At 32.5% G+C, this 23,352-nt stretch overlaps 1 protein-coding gene across 2 annotated transcripts in view; it reads right to left on the reverse strand.

Moving 5' to 3' along the window:
* The window catches only part of prage (RNA exonuclease prage), a 312,334-nt gene extending 306,539 nt beyond the window's left edge, over nt 1–5,795 (reverse strand). The window contains exon 1 of one of the 2 annotated variants that reach the window (XM_072530317.1): nt 5,666–5,795. The gene's annotated coding sequence lies outside the window, so the exon portion shown is untranslated. The remainder of the gene's footprint in view (nt 1–5,665) is intronic. The other variant, XM_072530315.1, reaches the window with a different exon arrangement.
* Nucleotides 5,796–23,352: the final 17,557 nt, after the last annotated feature.

Below are 23,352 nucleotides of genomic sequence, written 5' to 3' on the forward strand. Positions count from 1 at the left end.
TTGGATCCATAAAAACAGCACATATATTTTTTTTTGTATTTGCAGATGGTTAACTAGTAATGGCATACGAATACGAATAAATATAAGAAAGAAACGATAACGTAAAGTCAATTTCAAGAACACAAAGTATCTATGTTTGGACAAGACCTCACGTTGGAAGATAGAGAAATTAACAAACATTGCGATAAATAAAGTAGAACAATCACAAAAGGACAATTAGGTGACACTTGGAAGGAAAGCAATTTATCCTTATAATAGTATTCATTATTTTGGAATCTTCAACTGTTGAAAAAACTTAGTGTGATAGATTTCTGGAGTCGCAGAAACGAAGACTACATAACGAACAACACATAGTGAAATGGCGAATGAGTATCGAAAAATCTAGGCAAACTACCAAATAAAAAGAAAGTGTTTCTTATATGAAAAAGTGTTACCCAAAATGTTTGACGTAGGTGCTCTACAATATAGGACAAACTACCAAATAGAAAGAAAGTGTTTCTTATGTGAGAAAACTGTACCTAGCGTAAAATATTCAAAGCACTTGGGGAACCGGGAGATTTTAGACCACTCTGACTATTACACCATTGGCAAGATCTTCGAAATACTCATAGAAAACGGCGGCTTTTCTGAATGCCAATACGGGTTTAAGAATGGGAAATTTGCAATAGACGCAGTCAGTCGGGTTTCGAAATTAACTGCCACATATAGAAGCAAGTGGTTGGTGGCCTTCTTTCTGGACATAAAAATGACATTAACTGCGCGAGCTGGAGACTAATAACCGAAATACTGAAGAAATTTATAATGATATACTAGAGGTAGATTTAGGAGACAGGACACTGGCTATAGATTATGCGGATGACCTAGTCGTTCCAATAGAGCACAATGAAAACAGGCTTATGGACTGGAAAGAGTGAAAGCGTCGCTGAAAGAGTTGAGAGTTGCTATGCAAAAAACGTAAGTTTTGATATTAAATGGACCTAGAGTCAGATATCACATCTCATTCACCCTCGACGGAGAAAGAATAATGCCTGCCAAAAAGGTTAAGTACTTAAAAGTAAAACAGTAAACAGTTATTTGGCTAACACCTCAAATATGCTGAAAACAAGATCGAACAGAGAACAGCATTAGCAGTACTTATGCCAAATACGAGGCCCAGGTCCGAAAAAAAAAAGGATTCTGATGTAAGTGGTACACTTCACAATTCTATATGCGGCACCGGTGTGGCATCAAGTAACTAACAAACAGTAAGTACAAACAAATTTTAGAGAAGGCCCAAAGAAAAACCCTATTAAGGGTCATATGTGCCTATGAAATGACCTCGACTATAGCCCTACAAGTTATAGCTGGGGTGCCAACTATACACCTGCTGGTAAAAGAGAGCCGAAGTATATGGCAAGAGAAACCAAGAGAAGGCAGAAGAAATAATAGAAACCATCACAAACAACTGGGGGGCTGCCTGGACAAGAAATCTAATTCCGGTTGTGGAGGAGTGGATGGAGTGCAAATATAAAAGCAAGAACTACTGCTTCGGACAATTCCTTACGGGACACGGGTCAGTTAGAACATACCTTGATATGATAGGCAAGGCAATATATGGTAGCTGTGTGGACATCGGCATAAGCAACACTGTGTGTTCGAATGTAGTAAATTCAATGACGAAAGAGCGCAAGACAGCAATATGCAAGAGTAGGTATGTTACTGGTATCTACAGGTTTAAAGAAGTACTGGAGGCTGTGACAAAAATCGTAGAAGAAGAGATTTTAGAGAGAAAGAGAGAGAGAGACAACAGGGGTAACAATAAGTAACATAAGCAACAGAGAAAAAAAGAGATAAGGAAGGGTGGCTGCGTGCGTGAGAGACTCTGGAAACACGTGCTACGTGCGTAGCCTAGGGTTGGTAGGCTTTGTACCATCGATGCATCTGAGGGCAAGATCCCCAAAAAGAGATATTGCGTTGAATGTACTCCGTCTACTCTAAATCCAACTTACGCCAGGTACGATTCACCTGGTACGGTCTTTGGAAGATTTCCACTCTCACAAAAAAGATAGTTGATACTTGTTTACGATACTAGACATACGAGCTCTGTGATACCTCCAGACATTCGTCTTAATTAAAACAAAATAAAAAGATTAGAATAGTTAAAGAATCCAAACCCAAACAATTGAAATATACGAATATAGTTAAAGGACCTTGAAAAAATATTTCTTAGGACAACACTTTCTAGCGTCCCAAAAGTTTTATACCATTAATTAGAAATTGAACTTAAATCGTTGTTGATAACAATGTTAAATTTACGAAAAGCCAAACACTATATTTACGAAATGTCAAAAATCTCAACTAAGTTTCTTAGGTAGGAGTAGGAAGCGTCTAGGTAGATGACTCACTACCAACGTGTTGCTAAATGGTTGCCTAATTTTAGGAACTCAAAACAAATTGAGTAATTATAAAAATATTTTCCCGCCTTGTCTGTCCACATATTTTTTAAAATTAACATGTATATGCTGAGAGAATATAAAAATATTTTTAAAGATTGATTGAACGTTAATATCACTGACTTAGATTTTACTATACAAAAAGTATAAAGTGAGTCTGAATTGCTATGATGATTGGCGACCTCCGTCGCTGAGATGGCTCTTAAAGAATAAGTTATTAATAGTAAAAGATCATTTTTTAAATAAAACTTTTGTTTCGATTACTAAAATGCCAAAGGATCTTAATTAAATATATAAACTATACCTATATATTTACAAGTACAACTCAGTTTTTTTAACAACTTAGTATTTTATGATAAAGAGTCTAACTAACAAGAATTTACTATTTTTACCGGGAATCAGCACAACGTTATCTACTTTAAAACGTTTATTTAGATGTTTCGATTTCCATTCCGGAAATCGTTCTCAAAGTACGAATTTAACAAATCTTGTTTTTATTACTTGGTAATAAAATTCTTCTTATTATTTAATTTTATGTGACTTATTTATTCATATTGAAAATTCACACAGATATAATGACTTTAAAATGATATTCTGAATATTTTTGAGTTTCGATCATGGAACGACTTTATTTTAAGATATCTCTAGTTCATTCGATTACATGAAATCGATTTTAGAATAATCCTCAGGAAAACCGTAGCATATAGCATGCAATTTGTCTTTAAACAGAAAACCTCATGCGATGATGACAGTAAAATTCTCCAGTTGGGATCCCTTATTCAATCCTTATTAAAGAAAAACCTGGAAAAATCTCATAATACTATTTTATAAAATACTTTAGCCTTTAATTTAGGCCTTTAGTTTACTCTCAATATTAATTGACCTTTGATTTTTTTCTTTGGTGATATTTCAGTATGGTGGAGACCGGTAGATGATAGCTGTATACACGATAAAGAAGAGACAATAACATGGAAAATAAATATAGGTACCTAATAACTGACTACTTTTCCTAGATGTATTAATCTCAAAGAGCGTTGCCGGATATAAGACTCAGCTGTATAGAAAATCCACACACACCAAAAGATAGATATCTAAATTAAAAAACAAATCACAACATCAATATTAAAGGTACCTATAATTGTACTTATAATTGGTAAATCCTTATATGATAGAGCCAAAATGACTTGTTCTAATGAAAAATATTCGTTCTTGGGGAACAAAAATTTGTTAACATCTGTTTTATTAAAAAGTGATTATCTTTTGTCATTCATAAATATGGAATTTCCAAGAATAGACAAAATGGAACAGGATCCTCATTCACAAGACACGATGAGGAAATAACAATAATAAAAAGAAAAGAAAAACTAAAAGGATAGAAAATAAATTCAACGTTTGAAACAACAAACGTATTGAGACAATATATTTTATCTAAAACCAAACTTTACAACGAACAAGAAAGAACAAAGAATTGTATTTATAAAATACCTTGAGAATGCGATAATTTTTATTCAGGTGAAACATCAAGACCATTAACTGTTAGAATAAGTAAACATCAATCTTGTATTAAAATAGAAAATTTAGTAGATCTCAAATAGGTGACCACGAATGCGAAAATCAGTTAAATGGAAAGATTCATTCATAGTTGTAAAAGAAACAGATGGTAACAATAGAAGAATCAAAAATGTCGCAAATTCCTCGGCAGAATGCAGTAGAATCTGGTTTGCAATAAGAGGAAAAAAATGAAAAGAAATTACCACTATTAGTAATTCAATAACATATTGAGAATATATCATTTATGTTTTAAAATAACACTTACTTTTACTAACTGACGTTTTGTGAGATTATTAGAAGAAATTATATTACCAAGTAATGAAAACAAAATTTGTTTAATTTGTTTAACTTACTTAAAGTAAAATAAACTAATACAGTAAAGTAAAATTGTGGCATATTTCCAGTAAAATAATAAATTATATTAGGATCTCACAAGAAAATAGGTTTAAAAAAATTAAGAGCGTAGGTGCAAAATTTCAGGCCAATGCTTTTTAAATGCATTCATTTTTTCGAATCATTAAAAACTAATAAGTATTTTTGAAAAATTTAAACGCAGAATGAAAGAATACATTATTCCTCAGGGCAGAAAGTCCCTGAAAACTTCCATAATCTTTATTTTAATAAGTTACAGGGGTGAAAAAAAAAAGAGAAAATTTAGTGTGATTTTTAATTTCAAATATCTCATTCAAAAAAACTTTTTCTTTATTCTAAGGGACTTTCGGCCCTCGGTAATAATGTAATCTTTCATTCTGCGTTTAAATTTTTTAAAAATATTTGTTAGTTTTCTCAGGATTCGAAAAAAAAAGATTGCATTTAAAAAGCATTGGCCCGAAATTTTGTGCATACGCTCTCAAGTAAGAGGAAAGCAACAAGTCAATATAAAGAAGAAACAAAAATATTGTTATATATGTTAAGTCATAAAAATTGCCAAAGATAACTCTTTGAAGAAGTTCAGATTTAAACCAAAACTTTAAAAAAGCATTAAACATCATTAGAATATCAAAACGATACCCAGAAAATAAATTTATATTACAATAACTTAAAATTGTGGATAAAAGGATAATTTCTTGAATAAAATAGAACGTGTTGGCAGCAAAAATACCATTTTAGAGAAGTTTTACATAAGATTCTTAAAGAAAACCAAAAAAAATCATTTCAATAAACATTTCAAACATCAAAGTAAACATTTTGGCAACAAACTAGTAGAGAAAGAAGACAATCATGTCCGGAACTACTTACTGTTATTATAGATATCACATTTTTAAATCGTAGAAAAGAAATCAGAACTGAATCAAATTGTTCATATAAAGCAATATGAAGGAAATTATTACTGTAGAGAAGTTTAGTTATTCGTATAAATAAATTCTTGGGCCCTAAAACATTTACTGTAGAAAGGAATAATTTTGGCTGTGATAAAATATCAAGAACAGCATTTTTAGAACGCAAAATAAAAACTAGCAGTTTCAATTTCTTCCAAATGTTCATAAAAATAAAATAAATAGAATTCTTTTAAAGATATTAATTTCTTTGAGATCTAGAACTTTACGTACAAAAATTGTTTGACAAAACTTAAATATACTTAGTAAATAAATATAGTAAATACTTCTATATTCTCTCAACAACTTACAAATGAAAATAGTATATGACTAGATTAAAGAAATTGTATAAAAAAATATATTTACCGTATTCTAGGAGAACTGCAGTATTGAAGTTCTTTCAATCTGGCCAGGACACTTAAATAGTACTGATTTGGAATACAGGCACTAGCACAACACACGTTATAAAGCTATTGAAGCATATGACTAACTCAAGTACTAGTCTTTGACTAATTCAATAACATTTGTAATCGGCCTTTTGTACGTTATCATTTGTTTATCAATCTCGGTAATTGCTTTTTGGATAAACATTTCTGGGCAGGTAGAGCCCTCTTGAAGACCAATTACGTTACCAGAATTGATAATTAGCGCTCCCCCCACCACAACGTGCTTCAACCGCATGGGTTGCATCATTTTTAGGACCAATTACAAAGGTAACAATAATTAGTAAAGTGGGAGGTAATGTAACTGCATTTCTTAGAGAAAGTTTAAAATTTCGGAATGACTTCTGTGTTACGTTTAAGTATTTTTTTGTATTATTTTCTTTTAATTCAATGCTAAGAATATAAAAAACTTTATAATATTACTTTTAAATACAAATATTTTTGCAAAATTATACGTATCACCATTATAAGGAATATGTAATCCATTGTACCTATTGTTGAAAATAATTAACATAAACGTTTCTTAAAGGTACTTTTTGTCTAAGCCAAATAATTCCCCGGAATGGGTATACTAAAGGAATTATACTATTTATTAATTTAAAATCTTCAACGATGCTTTTTCAACCTTTTTAGTCAGAGCAGTTTTTGTTTTGATTTATCTATCTTCCTCATTTTGTCAGTATAATATTTCTCTTTCTCTTATTTTACACTCTAGATCAACAGTATGTTTTTTATACTATCGAACTAGTTAACTGAAGTATGCCCGTAGTTATTATAATTCCATTGTTTTGTTGTTTTAAATTTTGCTTTACAGTTTTTTTTATTAAATCTTGTCAATGTAATTTCGCTTTTCGAGCATCTTCAGGGGCATTTCGTCAAAAAGTGAACATCAATGAATGTTATAAACATTTAAATACATTTACACAAAAAAACTATCACTAGACAAAGGACAATCACAAATAGTTTCAAAAAATTTTTTCTATCTTACGTTGTGGGCAACGGAAGGAGACAGAAAATAAAAAAAAAAAATTCATATACGCAATAAACTTATATTGGCAATCTTCGGCACAAAAATTTTTTTAATATTGTTCTGAAGCTATTTTCTTGTGGCATTTTAAAGTAATTACTATTTAAATGGGAATAAGCCACAATTAAAGGTTAAAGTACGTTTATTGACGTTTCAATTTCTACTTCGGAAATCGTTCTCAAAATACAACATTAGTAAATTAAACAAATTTTGTTTTTTTGTTACTTAGTGAAAAATTCTTCAAATAATTTAATTTTATCTGACTCATCTATATCGACAATTCAGACATACATTATACATTTTAAAGTAGACGACTTTAAAATGATATTGCCAATATTGTTGAGTTGCGTTCCTGGGACGACTTTACTTATAAGATAGTTCATTCGATTACATGAAATCAACTTTAACTGGAGAATATCCGTCAGAAAAGATCATAACATGTAATTCGTCTTTAAAAAGACAAATACATGCCATGATGGCAGTAAAATTCTCCTGTTAGTGATTCCATAATAAATTATGAGGGAAAAAAACCTCATAATACTATCCCGGCATGGTATTGGCCGTGCATTTAGTTTACCCTCAATAAACAACAAATTCTGATTTTATATGTTTGTTATTTAAAACAAATGATGTATCCTCTATATGTTATTGACTTACCAATACTGGTATTTTCCTTTTAATAACTTCCTCTTTCAATATGGGTAACCAGATCCTACTACATTCTGTCGAGGAATTCGCGACACAATTGGTCTCATTTAGCATAAGTAGAGCCGCTTCTTTGATCTTTCTCTTTTTACCATCCGTTTCTTTTAGGACTATATTTGAATCATTCCATTAAACCCTATGTTCACTATCCCATGCGTGTTTACATATTTGAGATCTATCAAATTCTCTATTTTTAATATAGGATTGATGTTCACTTATTCTAACATTTAATGGCCTTGATGTTTCACCTAAATAAAACTGATCGCCTTCACAAGGTATTTTATAAATGCAATTCTTCGTCCTTTCTTGTTCATTGTTAGGTTTGGTTTTGGACAAAATAGATCTCAACGTGTTTGTTGTTTTGAATGTTGTTGAAATGTTGAATTTATTTCCTATCCTTTTAAGCTTTTCCGACAATCCTTTTATGTATGGTATTGTTATTATCCTTGTATTGTTCCTTGTATGTGCTGTAGGATCTCGTTCTAAGTTGTTTTGTTCTATTCGATCGATTGTTGAAAATTCCTTATTTATAAACGATAGAGGATAATCATTTTTTAATAAAACAGATGTTAACAAATGTTTTCCTCCAAGAACGAATTTTCGTTAGAACAAGTAATTTTGGCTCTATCGTATAAGGATTTAATGATTCCCTTTTTAATATTAATATTGTGATATGATTTGAAATTTAAATATCTGTTTATCTGTAGAGATTAAAACATTCAGGAAAGATAGTGTGTTATTATATTCCTTTTCCATGGTAAATGTTATTGTCTCTTCTTTATCGTTTATATCATTTAGGAATGTGTTTAACAACTCTGATCCATGAGGCCATATTGAGAATACATCATCTACATATCTCCAAAAAAATTTTTAACTGGTGTAATTTGGTCGCTGTTATCCGTTCCATTCTTAAATGGATTTCTTAAAATAAGCTTTTATTTCAGTACAACATATTCGATATATGTTCTTTAACATGTTTTTTTATTTATTAACGACTAGACAGGTATTGTTTAAAATCGTGTTTTTAACTCTCTATGTCAGTTTGTCTCTCTGTGCAATATCTCTTGAAGGAAACCTACGAATCTTGAAACTTGTACTTAAAACTGTACTTACGAGTACTCTTTTTCTAAGAAAACTCTATTAGGTAAATTTTGGGGTCAATAGGTTAAATGCTTACAAAGATACTGATAACTCCAGATAGAAATGACGTACTCAAAATTTGGTATCTAGATATTTTAAGGCATAAATACAAAGAGTATCAAACTTGGGATCACAAGATACTATAGTCTATCAATCTACTATAGAGCTAGCATTGTTCAAATTTAAATACTACATCATAATAACAAGGAGATACCGCAACGCTGTAACATGTACGAAAACACCCCTGGGCAGATGTTGCCTTGGATCACAATCCTGTAGTTTCTACAATTGAAGCTAAGCTGAAAAAAATTACTAAACCTACTTTTAAATCGTTAGACTTAACTAAACTAAGAAATGAGAACATCAGAAGAGATGTTGAAAAAGAAATTAACGAAAATCTCAGTAATACAAAATATCAAATAAACAATATAGGTAACTGAAGAAATATCAAACCAAAGTACACAAGTAATACAAAGCCTGGATGATACAAGAGATATTTGATGGATCAAAGACGAGAAGTAGAAAGTATCCGATAAAGTACAAAGAATTATTAGATAAAATCATCAAAAGAAGCATGAAAGATGCTAAAGAATTATAGATTAAAGTCCAATATTTTTTTTAGGATTAATCCATGCAGCCAGAAACTAAATAAGTATTAAGTCTAGCCTATTAGGTTATCTCGGCCTGACAGACAAATTTGTTATGATTAAAACATTTTTTTTTCAATAATTTTTTTTCTTTGGGAAGATTAATCATAATAATTATTTTGGATTAGGACAAGAGTCACACTTTTCTCGCCCAGGGGTCGTTCTGAGCATTTTTTAAACAAATACTGGGTAGACCATGGTAAGGTAGGTATGTAAAAAAAAGAAAAGACATTTAAGGTTAGAAACCTAAACTAGTTATTCTACAATTTAATTTTAGACGGAAATATAAATAATAAAATAAAATCTAAAACATTCAGTGCCAAAAGATTCATGACATTGTAGGGACCGTAAATGTTTAAACTTTTTAGATTTTTTATGTTGGACCACATATTAAAAATATGTGGTCCAAATCCGCCGTTTCTTTGCAAATATCACAAAGATTGTTGTCAATTATTTTTATGTTGTGTAAATGGGTCGGATAACAAGCATGTCCGAACTTCATCCGGGATATGATTGTTATGGAACTTCTCGGATAGTTGTAATTTGCAAACCAGTAGTTTTTTCGAATCTCGGGTTCTAGCAATGTGTATCTTGTCCATTTTGTCATGAAGTATCTGTATTGTTTAGACCATTTTTGATATAAATTATCCTTGGCTATATTTATTCTCTCATCCAATGTTTATAAGGGTATAACTACTTCTACCAACTGTATACTTTCTTTAGCTGCTTTGTCAACTTGTTCATTGTATATGATGCCTGAGTGTGCTTTTATCCGTTTAAAAAGCTGATTTTATTTAAAAATCAGTTTTTTAGTTTCTTGAATTTGCAGGAGCAATGTGGAAACTACCGTGGAATCACGCTGCTGAATGCAGCATACAAAATAATGTCCAACGCAGAAATATGACAGCCACAAAATATAACAATAGGAGAATACAACATAGAGGGGGAAAAAACTTTATATACTTGGGATCCCTAGTCACGTCTGATAATAACGTTACGGAGGAAGTCAAGAGGCGAATATTTATTGCAAATAAATGATACCATGGCTTAATTAGGCAACTAAGATCAAATAACGTCGCAAGAAAGACAAAATGCCAAATATATAAAACCTTAATAAGACCGGTACTCACATACGGCTCAGAAACCTGGACAAGAGAGGAAACGTTGTTAGCCAACTTTGAAAGAAAAATCTTGCGACACATATATAAGGGCACAAAAAAAAACGGAATATGGCGAAGAAGATGTAACTCTGAACTATACAAAATATACCAGGATCCGGATATTATAACATTCATTAAAATAGGACGGCTGCGTTGGATAGGACATGTAGAAAGAATGGAAGAAGGCGAAATACCAAACAAAATATTCAAACAGATGCCAGTAGGACAAAAGAACAAGAGGAAGACCGAAGCTGAGATACTTAGAACAAATAGAAAATTATATAACAACCTTAAAAATAAAAAACTGGAGAAAAAAAGCACGAAACAGATCAGAATGGAGAAGAATCCTGGAGCAGGCCAAGACCCAAAAAGGGTTGTCGAGCCAGTGATGATGATGATCTGTATTGTTTAGACCATTTTTGATATAAATTATCCTTGGCTATATATATTCTCTCATCCAATGTTAATAAGGGTATAACTACTTCTCCCAACTGTATGCTTTCTTTAGCTGCTTTGTCAACTTGTTCATTGTATATGATGCCTGAGTGTGCTTTTATCCGTTTAAAAAGCTGATTTTATTTAAAAATCAGTTTTTTAGTTTCTTGAATTTGCAAGAGCAATGTGGAAACTACCGTGTAATCACGCTGCTGAATGCAGCATACAAAATAATGTCCAACGTCATTTATGAAAGACTTAGACCACACGCTGAAAAAATAGTTGGCAAATATCAAAGTGGCTTCTGTAGACAGAAGTCAACAATAGACCAGATAATTGTTCTGCGACAGATCCTCGAAAAAACAAGTGAATATAACATCGACACACATCATCTATTCATAGACTTTGAAAGCGGATATGACAATATAAACCGAGAATTCTTAATAAAAGCAATGAAAGAATTTAATATACCAACACAACTAATAGAACTAATAAAAGAATCTCTAAAACTAGAAAGTAGAATCCGGATACAAAATGAATTAACGGAAACAATAGATGTGAAAAAGGGACTACGCCAGGGAGACGCTCTATCATGCATCTTGTTCAACATCGTACTCGAGAAAATACTGAGGGACACAACAGTCTATACACGAGGAACAATCATTAATAAAATCGTGCAAATACTAGCATTTGCAGATGATGTTGACATAATCGCAAGATCAAGAAGAGAAATGATACTACAAATAGAACGAGCTGCATAAAATAGTGGTCTTAAAATCAATCAGACCAAAAAAAAATATATGCAGGTAAGTAAAAACGCAGAAATATGACAGCCACAAAATATAACAATAGGAGAATACAACATAGAGGGGAAAAAAACTTTATATACTTGGGATCCCTAGTCACGTCTGATAATAACGTTACGGAGGAAGTCAAGAGGCGAATATTTATTGCAAATAAATGATACCATGGCTTAATTAGGCAACTAAGATCAAATAATGTCGCAAGAAAGACAAAATGCCAAATATATAAAACCTTAATAAGACCGGTACTCACATACGGCTCCGAAACCTGGACACTCACTAAAAGAGAGGAAACGTTGTTAGCCACCTTTGAAAGAAAAATCTTGCGACACATATATAAGGGCACAAAAAAAAACGGAATATGGCGAAGAAGATGTAACTCTGAACTATACAAAATATACCAGGATCCGGATATTATAACATTCATTAAAATAGGATGGCTGCGTTGGATAGGACATGTAGAAAGCATGGAAGAAGGCGAAATACCAAACAAAATATTCAAACAGATGCCAGTAGGACAAAAGAACAAGAGGAAGACCGAAGCTGAGATACTTAGAACAAATAGAAAATTATATAACAACCTTAAAAATAAAAAACTGGAGAAAAAAAGCACGAAACAGATCAGAATGGAGAAGAATCCTGGAGCAGGCCAAGACCCAAAAAGGGTTGTCGAGCCAGTGATGATGATGATCTGTATTGTTTAGACCATTTTTGATATAAATTATCCTTGGCTATATATATTCTCTCATCCAATGTTAATAAGGGTATAACTACTTCTCCCAACTGTATGCTTTCTTTAGCTGCTTTGTCAACTTGTTCATGCTTTTGTCCGTGTGTGTGTGTGTGCTTTTATCCGTTTAAAAAGCTGATTTTATTTAGTTCGTTTCGTTATAGTTCGTTTAGTATCGTTTTTATTTTAACTATGTAAGGATGGATATATGCGGAGTTGATTTGCAAATGCGATTGTAGACAATTTAAAACTGAAAGGGAATCAGAAAGAATTATGAAGTATGTAGTATTATTTTTTATTATAAAATCTATAGCTTTCATAATGGCAAAAGCTTCTGCTGTAAAAATGGACATTTTCTTACTCAATTTAAATGTGCGTTGTAGGTACTTGCAGTGGGACAATAAAAGCCGCACCTGTTCCATAAGGATCTTTTGATGTATCTGTATAAAAAGCTGTATACATTTGGTATTTATTTAATATTTGATTGATTATTTCATTATTAAGATATGTTAATTCAGAGTAGCTAGGTATCATCACCCGAATATTCAACAATAAAACATCTATCGATAGCCTAATGCTAACAGATCGTAACCCACAAAAAATTGAAAATTCATATTTTTGTGTCAAAGGCAACCAACCGTGCATCCCTATATGCTGTTAAATTCTCGTAACCTAAATAAAATAGTAAGGTGGCCATTCCCGCGATTTCTAACAAGTCCTAACCCGCTCGCGTTGTTTGTTTACTTCCAACTCATCTTATCCCACAGTGTAGTTTGAATGGCAAAGCGTGTTGGTAGTAATTCGGTTGACGTTTTGGGATAAAAACAAGACAAAACAGTCAAGAATGTTAGGAAGGGAATATACTGGTTATAGAAGGCTACAAAACATTGTGAAACATGATATTCTACGCCCTGAACGTAAAATGAAGCCAGCCTGTGTCTCTAAGTTTTGCGCTACCGCGCCGACTCGCTTTTGCCAAACAATATCAGAAAACTTAAGAAAAGAAACATTTTTAAAATTTTGGGAAATGTCCTGGGAACAAAAAAGGATGTTCTTCGCTCATATGGTTACATACAAGGAGAAAAAAAGATGTTATGTAGATGGACCTTCCAGGCGAAGTGGTACCTACGAATACTTTCTGACAGTAAAAGGCGATAAATTACAAGTCTGCAAATTGATGTTTCTTAACACACTAGGAGTAGGAGAAAAGATGGTACAGAACTGGGTAAGTGCGGCAGGAAAAGATGGATTTCTAGAAAGTTGTGACATGATGCAAACAAGGATCAAAGAAAAAAGAGAGTCTACACCAAAAGCAAAACAGGACATTTTGAGAGTACAGAATTTACGAGAGTTTCTGAACTGGCTGCCTAAAATAGAGAGCCACTATTGCCGCTAGTCTACTGAAAAGTTATACCTGGAACATAATTTCAAATCGAAAACTGAAGTATATAATATAAAGAACAATGTAAAGCCGGGTAAAGACAGGTACCATTATCAAATTGTAAATTCTCTACAGAATTTGACGAAATGAATTTAGCATTGTTTAAACCACGCAAGGACCAATGTGACATATGTTCATCTTACAAGATGAAACAGGTTACAGATGAACAATACGCATCCCACATTATAGCAAAAGACCTAGCACGCGTTGAAAAAGAAACCGATAAAACCAGAGCCATCCATAAAGAAATTTACTGTTTTGTCGTTGATGTGCATGCAGTCAAATTGTGTCCAGTGTTACAGGCTAGTTCTTTGTACTATAAAACAAAGCTACAAGTACATAACTTTACAGTATATAACTTGGAAAACCATCGCAGCATGAATTTCGTTTGGAATGAGACTGAGGCAGACCTTGATTCATCTGTATTACTACGTGTTTAATAAAACATCTAGAACAATATTTGACCGTTAAAAAGAAAAATGTTATAATATTCTCGGACGGCTGTGGTTATCAGAATAGGAATGTCGTCCTTGCGAATGGTTTATCGGTTTTAGCTTCCAAGTATGAAGTCGAAATTGAGCAAAAATTTCTAGAAAGAGGCCACACTCAAATGGAGTGTGACTCTACCCACAGTCTAATTGAACGCAGACTAAAAAATCGGCAAATAATCCTATCCTCAGACTATATTTCGGTAATATCAGAAGCCAGGAAGAATCCTGCACCTTTGGAAGTATCCTATCTCACCCACACTTTTTTTCTAAACTACAATGACTCTAAAAACTTTCGCTACAGCTCAATTCGTCCAGGTAAATCAAAAGGAGATTTGAAGGTAACAGATCTTAGAGGCTTAAAATACTTACCAAATGGGGATATATTATACAAAGTGGCCCATGATCAAAAATATGAACTCCTTCCTCAGAGAAAGAACACCGTCAATCACGATTTGGTTTACGATCAACTTTATTCGAATAGATTAAAAATAAGAATTAAGAATAAGAAGATAGATAATTCCACAAAGAAATGGAAGGACCTTCAAGATCTAAAGTCTGTATTACCTGCAGATGTGCACTACTTCTATGATACGCTGCCTCACGAAGACTTAATCACCAAAGACAATAACAAAAATCAAAAAAAAAAGAAAGCCAAGATTTAAACTTATTATTTAGTTATTTTATTTTAATTATTCCTAAAAATGTTAACTGTAACGTTGTTTAAATGGTATTCGCTTAGTTTGCTACATTTTATTTAAAGTAAACACACATTTGTATCTGTTTGTATGTGAAATTAATAAAAATTAAAAAATAAGGATTATGATTTAAAATGACGCAAACCACACTTTTATGAGAACACCTTGAGCTATAATAACTTACTACATTTTCTAAGAGTTCGATATACTCGTAAGCCGCCATGACGTTGGTTACAATATGTCGTATCCCTTAGTACCCTGATCAAAATTAAACAAATTTATATTTTTACAATAAACTCACTTAGTAGCCATTACATAATTATTTATTTAAGAAAACATTACACAAGCAATCTTTTATAATTATGCTATACAGTTTTTTGTGCCTCTTGTAAAATTTTCTAAAATTGGGTTACGACCTATCAGCATTAGGGTATCGCTATGTTAACTTTAAGTGTTGTAGGGGTGAAGTCTACTGTGTTTCTAAATCCTTCACATAATGGAGGTGAGTTTTTTTCGTCCAGTATGATCCTGTAAGGTCTTGAATATTTAGGGTGGAAATTTTGTGAGTAAGTGGTGAATTTTTGACTGTACACTTGCTTATCATTTTTTCTGCTAGTAATTATCTTCTCAGCTCTAACGGAGATTCCTCAGTTTCTACTCTTAATGGTTCATTTTTCATTGCACCAATAGAGTCGCAAAGCTTTGTTGTGTAAAGTATCTTATTTTTTGAGTAATGTATTATTTGTACAGCCATATAGAAAGCTACCATAATCTATAATGGATCTTATATATGATTTATAAGAAGTCAAGGCTGTTTGGGGCTCCGTCCCGCACCATGTCCTTATAATAAATTTCAAGAAGTTTAATCCCTTACTACATTTTACATACTACAAGGCCAATATTAAGAAATATAAAACTATAACAGAAAATATAATATTCTCACTATGTTTAAAAATCACAATCAATCACAATCAGATCACAATCCACTTATAGCCAAAATTACACTCACCCTTAAAAATATTAAAAGACATCAAAGAATCCCTACAATAGACACAAGAAAACTTAAAGAACCTAAAGTAAAAGAATGCCTCCAACATGAACTGCATGTGAACTGCAACAAATTGAACACAAACACCAATAATATTGACGAGTACTGGAATCGACTAAAAGATTGTCTACTGGAACCCTGTAAAGAAATACTAAAGACTTCCGCAAGGAGAAACGAGAAATGGATGAATGACGAGATACTCAATATGATGGAACAACGGAGACAATTTAAAAACACGGATAACAATAAATACAGAGAGATAAACCACGAGATTAGGAAGACGATAAAGCAGGCAAAAGAAAAATACTTTGAAGAGCAATGCAAAGAGATCGAAGACCTTCAAAATAAATATGATCTGTTTAACCTACACAAGAAAGTCAAAGAACTGGCAGGACTAAGAAAACAAAATCCCACTTGTGCAATTCTGGATAGATACGGTACTGCTATAACACATACGGATGAGAAAGTACAAAGATGGGCAGAATATATCGACGAATTGTTCGATGATGAAAGAGGAGATCTGGAGCACATAGAACTTACGTCAGAAGAAATAGGTCCATATATTACAAAAGAAGAAATATTACACGCATTAAAAACAATGAAGAGTGGGAAAAGCCCTGGACCTGATATGCTTCCTATAGAAATCCTAAAAATTCTAGATGAGAAGCACATTGATGTTTTAGTGACACTCTTGAACCAAATTTATAGTTCAGGCGTATTTCCCAGAGAGTGGTTAACATCTATTTTTATTTGTCTCCCTAAAAAGAAAAACGAAAGAGAATGCAGCGATTACCGCACCATTAGTTTAATGTCTCATATGCTAAAGTTACTACTTAAAGTCATCCATAACCGAATATATCACAAACTGGACATATATGTTAATAATACACAATTTGGTTTTCGCAAAGGCCTAGGAACACGTGAAGCTCTTTTTTCACTTAATATACTAATACAAAGATTCCTGGACGTCAATCAAGATATATACGCATGTTTTATTGACTATAATAAAGCATTCGATAAAGTACGACATAAACAATTAATGAATGTTCTGAAATCAAAGAAGATTGACTACAACGACCTCAGGAACATATCAAATTTATACTATAAACAGCGAGCAAAAGTAGGTGTTAACGAACAGCTGTCAGAAGAAATTGAAATTAGATGTGGAGTAAGACAGGGATGCGTATTGTCGCCAATTCTTTTTAATGCCTACTCCGAAGAGGTCCTGAAAAAAGCTCTTGAGGGTGAAACAGCTGGAATAAAGGTAAATGGAGTTCCCATTAACAACATTAGATATGCGGACGACACTGTGATCTTAGCCGAAAACATTGAAGATCTTCAGAGACTGGTGACCAGAATAGCAGAGTATGGAAAAGAGTATGGTCTAACAATGAATGTCAAGAAGACGAAATTTATGAGAATATCGAAAACTCAAAGAAATAACGAGAATCTAATTTATATTTAAATGGGAATAAGCCACAATTAACGGTTAAAATACGTTTATTGACGTTTCAATTTCCACTTCGAAAATCGTTCTCAAAATACAAACATGAGAACGATTTCCGAAGTGGAAATTGAAACGTCAATAAACGTATTTTAACCTTTAATTGTGGCTTATTCCCATTTAAATATAAATTAATTTAAAATGCCACAAGAAAATAGCTTCAGAACAATAACGAAAATCTTCTAATAAACGAAACCAACGTCGAAAAAGTGGACAAATATGCATACCTGGGAACAATGATTAACTCCACAAATGATTACAATCAGGAGATCAAAATAAGAATAGAAAAGGCTAGAGCAAATTTCAACAAAATGAGAAGAGTGCTATGTACCAGGGATTTAAAACTGGAACTAAGAGTTAGGTTGGCGAGATGCTATGTTCTTTCGACTTTATTTTATGGAATGGAATCTTGGACCTTGAACTCGACATCAATGAAAAAACTGGAATCATTTGAGCTTTGGGTGTACAGGAGAATTCTGAAAATATCATGGACAGAACACGTCACAAACAAAGAGGTTCTGGGAAGGATGAACAAAGAAATGGAAATTTTAAATACAATAATAACAAGAAAATTAGAATATCTGGGACATATTACACGTGAAGAGAAATACACCTTGCTCCAACTGATTATGCAGGGAAAGATCCAAGGAAAGAGAAGCATAGGGAGGCGTAGAATGTCATGGCTGCGCAACCTGAGAGAGTGGTACGGATGTACATCAAATGAACTTTTCAGAGCAGCCGTCTCAAAAGTCCGAATAGCTATGATAATTGCCGACCTCCGCCGCGGAGATGGCACTTGAAGAAGAAGAAGATGATTAAAAAACTAAAAAAGATAGCAGAGGTTTGGAAGAAAAGCCACATCAGTGTAGTTAAGGACAGAGGTGGAAAGATAATCAGAGATCTTTTTGTGATGAATGTGAATACAATGAATTGATGAATCAATATGTAATTTTAACCACATTTTTAAAACTATAAGATCCAACTTTACAATCCATATCAAAGTTGTAAGTTGAAGCTTTGTAGACAATTCTATTCGTAAGCAATATTTTTCATTTTTTGTACTCAAAATTCCTAATTAAAACTTCAGTTCTTGATCTTTCAAATTTCAAATAGTGAGGTTTCTTAATTATTATAAACAAACAAGCTATGAATTAAAAAAAAAGGGACCAACTTCATTCCAAATTGTCCTAGGACAACTTTCTCTTTTTGAATTTGAAAAATGTAAGATTTAAAAAATTGAAAAAGTAATTTTCCAGCTGGCAATGGTTAAAAAGTTCGACATGTTTTTACAAAATGATTTTGGACTATTTAAAATTATTATTCTTCTTTTTTTAATAACATTAATAGAATAAATCTTCGTTTATAATTTACTTGTAGACTTACTGTTATTTTATTATTTTCTGACTTATTATTGCAAAAGCACCTGCTTTAATAGGTCCCTGCATTTAAATTTTCAAAAGGTATAAAAATCAGACTACTTATTTATAGAAACATATGAAATGACATGAACATTTATTGAAAATAAAAATTATTGAATAATACAAAATCTTAAAAAAAAGCAAATCAACATAACGAAAACCTTCCCGTGTTTGTCCTTGAAAATAAATAGTTAAATTTCATTTTCTTATTCCTTTTATTCCCACTTATTTTAATCTAACAGTCGTCGGCTTAAATTGAATTCTTCGCTTTGTCCAATTTTTTTCTGGTTTTGGTTTTTGATCTCCCTGTATAGGCGGGTGTAGTGGTGGACTAAGGCTAAAGCGGGCCCTAGGCAACATGGTAATCCTGGGCCTATCTTTCAGTCATGACACATACTTTGCGTTTAGTTCGGGTTCAAAGCAGTATGTAGTTCTATTTAATTACCGGATTGCAAAAAAAAAATATATTTTATATGGCGTGGAGTCATGGACCTTAACTGAAGCATCACTGAAGAGACTCGAAGCATTTGAGATGTGGTGCTATAGACGCATGTTGAGGATTTCTTGGATAGACAGAGTTACCAATGAAGAAGTGCTACATAGAATGGGTAAAGAGCGCGAACTAGTCATAACCATAAAACGTCGCAAACTAGAATACCTGGGCCATATAATGCGCAATGAGCAACGGTACAACCTGCTTCGGACCATACTTCAAGGTAAAGTGCATGGGAAAAGAGGTCAGAATAGCCATGTTAGTGTCCAACATCCGTAACGGATGGGCACCATAAGAAGAAGAAGAAAAAAAGGAAAACAATAAAATACATGTACAAAAATTAAATAAATACAGTTTATTAAAACAAACTTACTTAAACAAATATACTTACCAATTTTTGATAAGTTTTTTACTTACCTTTTTTCACTTTTAATTCTGCAAACTCGTCAATTACTTTGTCATAATTAATAGTGGTTTTTTAATAACTCTTTCTATATAAAGTAATGATAAATTATTTCATTTTTGTTGGCCTAATGTGGATCTTAAAATTTTTTTGTTCTTGCCATTACTGAGAATGATGTTTCACTGCTTGAATGCTTACTGGAAGGGTTAAATAAATGATCAGAATTGTGTTTAAATTTGGGAATGTTGCAATAGTATTATTTTCTGAATAAATGACTTGTCTGAATAAATGATGAATTGATAATATTATTTTCTTTACTTAAAGTAGTCTTCTTCTTCTTCTTCTTCGCGCGACTAGGATTACTCCTGTTTGTCTGCCTCTTATTCTGTTTCAGTCGTTGTTGACTGTACATTATCTTTCCACCTTTTTGGCGGCCTTCCAACGGGTCTTCTGCTATACGGCTTGTTGTTTTTACAGATGTTCCCTAATTTATCTGGCCCCATTCGGTTTACATGTTCGTTCCAGTTTTGTTTTCTTGTTTTTATCCACCTGTTAATATTTTGTATTTTGCATTGCTCGCGTATACTTCTGATGGTTTGTCTGTCTCTTAATGATATGCCTGCTATTGATCTTAATACTTTCATTTCGATATTGTTGATTTGTTGTTTCGTCTTTCTTGTATCGGTCCTTGTCTCCGCTGCATATGTTAGGATTGGTCTTACTGTTGTCTTGTATACTTTCATTTTGCTTTCCATGGTCAGATATTTGTTTCTCCATATGGTTTCTCGGAGGCAACCACTTACTCTTGCCGCTTTTGATGCTTGCCTTGTGGTCTCTGTTCTTATATCCCTGTCACTAGTGATCTCTACTCCTAGGTAATTGAATTTCATTACTTGTTCTACAATTTTGCCGTCTATTTCTAGTTTGCATCTACGCGGCTCTTTACTGATCACTATACATTTAGTTTTTTCTACTGATATTCTCATATTAAGTTTGTTTGCTGTGATATTGAAGGTGTGGAGCTGCCTTTGTAGGTTATCTTCGTTATCAGCATAGCATAGTATCGTATAGTATAGTATAGTACTGCATCATCGGCATAGCATAGTATCGTAATTTTATGCGCTCCCATATGGTATCCGTGTCGTTTTCATACTTCGTGAATTATTTGATTCATCACCATATTGAATAACAATGGACTGAGTGAGTCTCCTTGGCGAGTTCCTACTTTTAGTTCTATGCATTCTGTTTCCCCTGTTGGCATTATAACTCTGTTCTTGTCGTTCTTGTTAATTTCGTTATTTGTCCTTATTATCTGATGGTCTATTTGTTCAGCTTGTAATACATTTAAGATGTCATTTCGCTTCACCCTGCTTCATCTGTCATGTTCGCTTTTTCCTCGATTTTATCTTTTCTATACTATTCATTTCTTTTCTTTCTGTACTATTCATCAGAGTATTGCCTCTATAATTTTCAGGATTTCTCGAGTCTCCCTTTTTAAGTGTCGGTAGCAGGAGACTTTCCTTCCATTCCGCTGGTACTACTCCGGTATTTATTATATGGACGAATAATTTTAGGAGCCATTTGCGTAGTGTTGTTCCTTCATATTTTAGCAGTTTATTGTTTATCTTATCAGGACCAGGTGCTTTTCTGTTTTAGTAGTCTTAAATTGTAATATTTCATTTTTCAGTTCTGCTAGGATTCATAAATCTTGTTCATATTATTTAATTTCTCTATTGAAGAGTCACTAACATCATTATCATAAAAAATTGTTTTGAATTTATTGCTAATAGTTTATATATATATCCCTCAGATCTTTATGCGATCAGTCATCATGAAATATTTTTCGTATTTTCTACCATTTTTTATCATTGTTATAATATTTAATATCTTTAACTTTCTCTGTTTCTTTTTCTAAAGTGTCAAAATTATCTTAATTGTACAGTACAACTTGATACAAATGTATCAAGTTTTTTATGTGAACCGACAGCTTGGAACCTTGTTAAAGAATTTTCATCTTTGAAGAAAAATGACGTTAACAATAACGTTTAATTTTTTCATAATTTTCCTTTAAGGATTTCATAGCATCGGACCGAGCAGACCACCTGGCGTCACAAATAGGTTTAATACTCTGTTATACATTTCAACTATGTGTAGAACTTAAAAAAAAATACGTACAATTCCTGAACGATATATAAAATTGAACGATTTTTCTTGAACATTTCTGCAGCAGCGTTTCCAATTAAATTTAATGAATAATTTGCTCATGGTATGAAATAGACAGAAAAATATGTTGCTTTATTCTGGATTGGAGACTCTTATATTTACTTATAATGTTAATGTGGTCACTGGAGTTTTCATGCTCTGATGTATCAGTACAATAAGCTGTTGGTTTATAGGCCAGATGATAAGAATGAAAATAGACATCTTGGGGATACGTAAAATAAGATGGCCTGATTCAGGAAAACAAAAAACAAAAGATATATACATCTATTGTTCATGGAGAAACGGATTAAGAACATCAATATAGAATGGCTAATTAGTATCGAACAAAATTGCGCAGTCAGTCAGAGACTTCATTTCTCGAAATGATAGATTAGCAGTGTTGAAATTACGAACAACCAATATTATTAAGATCAATGTTCCTGTCAACAACTGACAAGTCAGAGCAAGCTTTCCAAACATTTTTTAACTACGTCGATGAAATAATGCGACCGACAAAAGGAGGCGAGATAACAATGATCATGGATTACTTTAACGTCAAAATTGATCGTGGTACTAAATGAGACAACATAGAAGCGTACGGTCTCGGTACCAGAAACTATAGACGAGATAAATTTGTACAATTCTACGTAGAGAACAACCTTTTAACAGCCAACACTTTTTCAAATAATATCCTAGAATCCTAAAAGGCTGTACATTTGAAAATTACGTGCAGACAGAGAAGATACAATATAAGATAATTAAGAAGTACATAAAATCTACAAAAAAATACCCTGGAGATGATATTCATAGTAATCACAATTCAGTTATAATGGATTTTAGACTTAAAAGATTTCTTAAAGTTAAATGAGAAAAAGTAACAACAAATAGACTAACTGAAGAACCCTGAAAAGAAAAAAGAAATAAGTATCACGGTTGAGAAAGAAACAGAAAAGATGGAGAACTTGGTACAGACAGTGTCGTAACAAGGACTGCTCTAAAATTGAAAATAACAAAGATAAAAAAAAAGAAAAACAACAGAAAATAAGAATGCATAACTAGTGTGACCAACTAGCCCGAATTACGAAGTCGTGTCCCGGCGTTCAGGACAAGGCTTCCGGGCCATCCGAATTTTTAACTTTTTGGTAAAATTCTATTTTGAAATTTTAAATATGTTATTCTTTTAAGAATTCACATCAAATTGAATTGTTGGGACGAAAAAAAATTGACAATTTCTAGAGTGTAATACTAATACCACATCCAAAACGCAT

Source organism: Diabrotica undecimpunctata, chromosome 4, assembly GCF_040954645.1.
Source record: "Diabrotica undecimpunctata isolate CICGRU chromosome 4, icDiaUnde3, whole genome shotgun sequence".
Taxonomy (NCBI): Eukaryota; Metazoa; Arthropoda; class Insecta; order Coleoptera; family Chrysomelidae; genus Diabrotica; species Diabrotica undecimpunctata.